The sequence below is a fragment of the Botryllus schlosseri genome, chromosome 11 (assembly GCF_051294905.1).
Source record: "Botryllus schlosseri isolate E-star chromosome 11, Bs_hap1, whole genome shotgun sequence".
NCBI classification, from domain to species: Eukaryota; Metazoa; Chordata; class Ascidiacea; order Stolidobranchia; family Styelidae; genus Botryllus; species Botryllus schlosseri.
The window spans coordinates 9,794,626-9,801,626 of record NC_137246.1 but is presented as its reverse complement, the minus strand read 5'-3'; positions in this window follow the sequence as shown (position 1 = coordinate 9,801,626).

Here is a 7,001-nt window from a genome sequence, read left to right as displayed (position 1 = left end):
TAACCTGGGCAAAAGAAAATCTAGGTTCTCGAAAACTCGCCATCCTATCGGACAGTCAAAGTGCCCTTACAGCCATTAACGCCGGCTCTACTAATAACAAACTAATATATGATATTATTCAGTTGTGCGCAGATCTCGACAGAAAAGGAGTGGAGACAAATTTGATATGGATCCCTGGCCACATGGGAGTTGGGCAAAATGAAACGGCTGACGAACTAGCAAGAGCGGCTGCATCCACGGATCACGCAGATGACATTGGAGAATCGGTCGAACTGTCTGTTCCAGAAGTGAAAACGCTCATAGCATCCATATGCCGCGAGAAATGGATTGAATACTTCAACTCGTCACATGACGGGTCAGCATATTACAGAATACACGCACCCATCACAGAAATTCCTGCGCCGCTGAATTTTTCACGAAGGCACTCCTCGATAATCCTGAGGTTGAAATCGGGTCATTGTCGGCTGAATTCGCATCTTTATCGTATAAAGTGCCACGAAGATGGCCTGTGTCGCACGTGCATGGCCGAAGAGACCGTCGAACACTTTCTGATTGAGTGCCCAGTATATGCTTCTCAGAGACAATATTTGAAGAGTGCGGCAAGACGGAACCATGTCGACATGACAGTACGGGCCCTATTATCCAGTCCATATACAATTCAGACTGTTATTGAATTCGTATTAGCCACCCGATTAATCTAATTTTTGCGGATATAATATTTTCGACGTGGTCTGGTGCACAAGACCTTAGTAGTTAAGCACCATAAACCCCACATACAACAACATCAACACCAACACTTATACGGAGCGTACGAGAGTGGAGATTACGCGTACGTTCGTCGAAGCGAGAAGACTTGCATTATCGGCATTTTAGACGTAGGCTACTCAACCCTAATGTTGTTTGCGGTAATCATGGTGTTTGACGACTACAATGTCATTTACACCAGACCGATATTTCTTATTTTTGATTGCGTAATCGCCGACTTGCGCCACGGATCACTACTAGACTTTTGTAAGACACCGCCTATGCGAATAAGATGGCGAGGAGGAGCCTAGATAAACCGCCAACTCTTAGGTAGAAATTCTGTAGTCGACCTCGGACGGACTCGAACCCGCAACCCATTGGTGTTGCAGCCATGGATTATACCACAGCGCTATATCGCCACCCGTATTGGCCATTTGTTGTAGGTTTACCTATAGGCTCCTGCTCACAACCTCATCCGCGTAAGCGGTGTCTTACAAAAAGCCTAGAAGTGGGCCGTGCTATAAGTCGGCAGTTAGGGAATAAAAATGAAGAATATCGGTCTGGTGTAAATGGCCACAGTAGTTGACAAAAACCATGATGACAATGGCCAATATACGCTTGCGGTTTACGCTGCTTCTTACATGCTCCCAGATGACATGGTTGCGTCACAATAACAACCTCCGTTACAATGCAACATTCGAGGCTGGTTTTGGAGGGGGGTCCTGAAACCTGCCCACCGACTGGAGATGTTGCCCACCCCTGCTGTAACTTTACAAATGTTCGAATTGCTGTCTATACGCTGGTGTGACTTGTGAGGGGGACAAATCTCATTGATTCAATGATTTTGCGTTTTACTGGACCTCCATTGTTATATCCCGAATACATTGACCGCTTACAGCGTACGTTATCGCAGTAGTAGAGTAATATAATGAAAAGGTCTCTATATCTGACTATGGTCATTGGTACTAGGTCAGTGGTTCTCAACCTTTTTGTCTTTTCGGACCCCTTTAGCTGAAAGAGTGTGTATTTCCACCGTTGCACCACCCCTGATGTATGGGTGTGAATATGCACCCACGGCACACGAAACCAGAACCTATACCTCAGACTTATAAATCGAGTACAACATTTTAATACAAGTTATGCATGCAAATAGCAACGTCGGAAATATGCACTTAGACTCGCAGGGTTTATGGCCGCGATATTGTTCTGAGTTAGGTTCTGTTTGCGTGTACCAGAGTGTAGGTTAGTGATGAACAGCAACAAAATGACTTTCCAGGAAAATCACATCATACTGTTTATGTATTAATTGGAAAGACTTCTATTATTTCAAACCGAATTCCACAGCTGCACTTCTTAAAGTACGCGGTCGCGTCTTGAAAATCCGCGCCGTGGATTTGATATGAACGAGCGCCGGAAATGTATATTTCCACAAAGATTGGTGGCAGGAACTGTGATAAAAACACGTAACGCTTCCGACGACCCCTTTGGGTATGAGCGCAACATCTATGGCACGAAAATTAAGAAACGGATTTTAATGAACATAATAACGTCCTGTCGTTTCTGTTCATAGTCATTTCTATCTTGCAGCTCATTGTGTGAACGTTGTCATGTACCCGAAACGGTGTACCATTTCGTTATTGTATGTCCGTGATATCAATTTCATCGCAGATTTCTTCGCGACGACTATACTAGGCTCATCCTTCATTTTACTTTATTTGATGTGTCTTATAACCCCGACCTATATCACTTTAACAAGTGATAAGTGCCACTGTAAACCTTTTAATAATAAAAATAATCTTGCAGCTCATTTTGAAGTTGTTCTGGAATAGCGGTTATGTATATCACAAGCGAAAATGGATTTTTGCATCATTTTTTTTTTCAAAACACCAGACATAGCATATCTAAGCAGCAATATGTTTGTATCAGTACTCAGTAGGCTATTGGCAATTTGGCAAATAAAATGAGTTGGCACAGTAGAATATTTTGTCTCAAGCGGCCATTCTGTTTAAGTGACTCTTGGAGTTTTAGCAGTCATGAAGCTAAACTGCCTCGTGATTTCTCTTGAAGAAAAAAAATCGGATAGCAACCATTACTCAAATTTGGAGGCTTCGCGTACCCCCTGAAAATGCTTCGCGGACCCCCGGTTGAAAACCACTGTGCTAGGTGATCACCTCAACTAATTCTCTTAAATGATCCAAATCGAATTAGAATATCGTTTACAAATTTCTATTAAAGAGACTCTTCGGAGTATAGAACTTTAATATACATTTTAATAATGTATTCATGGCAGAAATATATTAAAACCCGAACCTTTTCGAGCTGACACTCTTCAAGGGCAATCGTCAGCAAATGGAGACTTTCAGAAACATGCATCTAGCTACATTGCATACAACCAATTATGATGTCATAGAAGCAAACAACATGAATGAAATACAGGCAAACCGCGAGCGCAGCTAGTGGCCAATTTTTAGATTAACTAAAAATTCCTTCTGCTGACACCAACGCGGTCGGTGGATTTTAAGTACATTAAAATTGATTCCAGTGCAGACATATGGAAATGAGTGACCTCTACCTATAGAGAATCTTTCATCGCGATAGTTTTTAGCGCAAGTTGCATTCTCAGTCAATGCTTGCCGATGGCAGAGCTCATAGCTATGGCCAGATTACGTTCTAGTAATCGCAGATTAGTCACGGCTGCATCTTCGCGATAGACTAATGTGCGTGTTCTAATAACGCTCGGAACATGTTGTTTGAGGCGAACTCTAGTCACGGCTGCATCTTCGCGATAGTCTAATGTGCGTGTTCTAATAACGCTCGGAACATGTTGTTTGATGCGTTCCTGCAAGCGCTGAGTTGTTCTTCCCGTGTACCGACAATCACAGTGACACTTGAAATCATAGACTATATTGCTTTGTTGAGAAGCAGGAAGAACATCGTTGCGCGTTGCAGGAAGCAATTGTTTGATGATAAACAAAACATTAGTTTTTACGTTATCGTAAAAGCGATTTACAGCAGAAATCAATTGTTTTTCAAAACGGGAAGAGATGGGGCCCAGCCACGATAAATGTATATATACATTCTCCTCAGGCCGTGTGTTCGTGTTTTGTGATTTGCTGGGATTGAAATTGCTGAGTTTGCTGTCCACAGAACTCTTGATTATATGTTCGGGGTATGCATTATCGATTAGAATTTTGCGGATATATTCCAGCTCCGCGTTTAATTTTACATCCGAACATATGATCAAGGCTCTGTGCACCAACGTGCCAATCAAATTTAGTTTACGCCGGTTCGAACTGAGCGAATTCCAGCGTAAATATTGTCCTGTAAACGTTGGCTTCCGGTAAACCGAAGTGACAAAGTTAACATCTCGTTTTTTAACTGGAACGTCTAAGAATTGTAACGAGTTAGCACGTTATTTTTCGACACCTTCGTCATCTGTCAAAATGAGACGGAGTTTGATGGCTTTCTTGATAACTTGAATTCTCTACACGCGTCTTCAAAATTCACGTTCGAAAAAGAGCGTGCTAACTCGTTACCATTCTTAGACGTTCTAGTGGAAAAACGAGGTATTAACTTTTTCACTTCGGTTTACCGGAAGCCAACGTTTACAGGATATTATTTACGCTGGATCTCGTTCAGCCCGAACCGCCGTAAACTAGATGCTGGTCCTTTTTAATACTATCCATTTGCCATACATTTTGATGTCCTGCCGTTCCACTAAAAATTCACAACCCCTCACTGCCCGCCAATTATGACTTCCGAATGGTGATCCATCATTAATATTTAGTATGGGTTTAGCGCAAAGCAATCGCTCGAATACGAGATTGAATCCTTACTATATTTCAGCATTGATAGATATGCCCGGGGCATACGCGCTCAGTTTTGAGCATCACAAACCTGACTGGCGAGTGTATCAGTATATAAAAGCTCTAATTGACTTTAACATCGCAAGTTTGGAATTGAACGCTGTTGAGATTGAATCAGAATTGTATCAGATTGGAGTTAGGACTTTTAGTAAGCAGTAGGTGTCGGAAATTGAGTACAGGTGTCGACTGTCGATATTTGTAAAGCATCACTTCTGCAATACGGTATATCATCAAAATGAGTGAAATGCTGTTTGGGAAGTCGGTGATATCCCTCAAGGGAAATATTAGAAACACTGGTAAAACCACCCATTATCGTTATTGTTGTTTTACTGGCTAAATATTCCACCACGTTGTATCACTGTTGGGGTTCCTAGTATTCATAGCGTTTCGACTACAGTCATCGATTTACGCCTGGCCTATACGCTGCAACGCATGGCAAAGATTGTTTGATTGTTTAGGTAGAGTAGCCTACTTGTAGAGTTTGCTATATCCCGAGCTAACGGCAACCTGCATTTGTTCAATAATCCAAAAATTGACACTATTCATGAAGCTTTCCAAACCTATCGTGATGATTATAGTGAACCGTGACTGGTCGTCATCAATCACCGATATTAAAATAATATCCAGGAGAGGTCAAACACACCCTTTTACCCCATAAGATATTTGGTTTAGGGTATAGTGACCCTCGTTGTATGAAAATCTCTAATAATTTTGTATGATCAAGTGTTGGGACAACTTGATTTAGGACTTGACTCGAGTCAGATTCGAGTCGCGTTTTTTCGAACGACTTGACTTGACTCGGACACAAGTTCTGATCGAGAAATATGAAATAACTCGTGACTTGGGGTCAATTTGCAAGTCATCAAATATTTTACTTCGCAAAGCATTCTTAATTTCTCGGCCATACTGATTGCTGATCTGGTTTGTAAGTAGGCCCTATATCAAAAGCGGCGTTCCAGATGAAGCAGCTTCATCATGTTATCATTCAACTTTATATAGGGCCTTTATTGGTACACTATGACCTGTCATATGTTTTTCGTCTGTGTGAACCTTGCTGAGTCTCCGCACAGTTGAATATTTACGTACTATATAAGTCTGAATCCATCACGGGCTATATTCATGCAAGGCTGCAAATAGTAGGCTATTTACAAGGACCAATTATATTGGCGATATTTTTTAATACCGACGTGGTCATAACGGAGGCTTGCATTGATTTTCGAACAAGGATACACAGCCTATTACATAGCAGCCCGAATGCATAAATAGATTATTCATTGAGTTCAATGGTTGATGATAACATGTTTGATTTTAAACACATTAGATTTGCCATTTCTACAAAATTTGGTAACAAATTCTTCTACACGCTCAAAGATTTCATCTTTTATATAGACAGTTGCTACATAGTCCCCGTTCGCAATATTTTAGACCAGAGGTCTCAAACACGCGGCCCGCGAGAGCATTTTGTGCGGCTCGCGACGGCATTTTGGAATTTCAAGTATATAATAATATATTCAGGTTCCATATATGTTTTTTGACACGCGAAAACTACTATAAAATCACTGAAATCTCAACAAACTTCACTATCATATCACTTTTAAAAGCTTCCATGCGGTAGAAGATCAGCTTTTACGTCACATTTCTAGTTCATGATGATAAAACATGACCAGTTCATGATTCGTGACTGAAAATTGTAATTTGGTTTGGTGCGACCTTCTCGTAAAATTACTCGATTTCGGATTGACTGGATGATAAATAAAAATGAATTGAGTTGAGTCGGGTCAAACGTTAAAATCAGAGAAGAACTTGCGACTCGTAACGGTGACTTGGTAATCCTGCGGATGCAACAATCTATGGGGAGTAGTAATAGGCCTATATCAAAAGGTCGTAGCTGGCGTTTCTTAGGGTCTATAGCTATCTAATCAGGCGAGTATGGCAATTATTGGTATTCTGTGACCCTCGTGACGTATAGTTGGTTACCTGCAGGGTGTTGTTTACTCTCTTGAACCATGTTATTATCGGTGGGAGTAAGGTAGTAGTACGCTCTACAGCTGTAACACCAATGAATTCTTCATCGATTGGACAGTTCAATTCCTGGGGTTCTTAACCAGTGTCCGTAGACCACATCGGGATACGAAGCACCACATCAGGGTGTACGAGAAGAATTGTGGAATTAGACCTATATGCTGTGGAATATTTTCGGGGAGAATTTATTCAACTGGAAAATAGTATTCGCGCTAAGCGCGATTTTATGTGAATGGGCTTTCTGATTTTAATATAGGTATCATCAGAAATTGTTTTGAAAATGGACAGGGGCTAAGAAAAATCTTATTGGAGGCACAAGGTTACGATGACTAAAAAGGTTAAGAAGCAATGCTATTACTACGGCTCAAT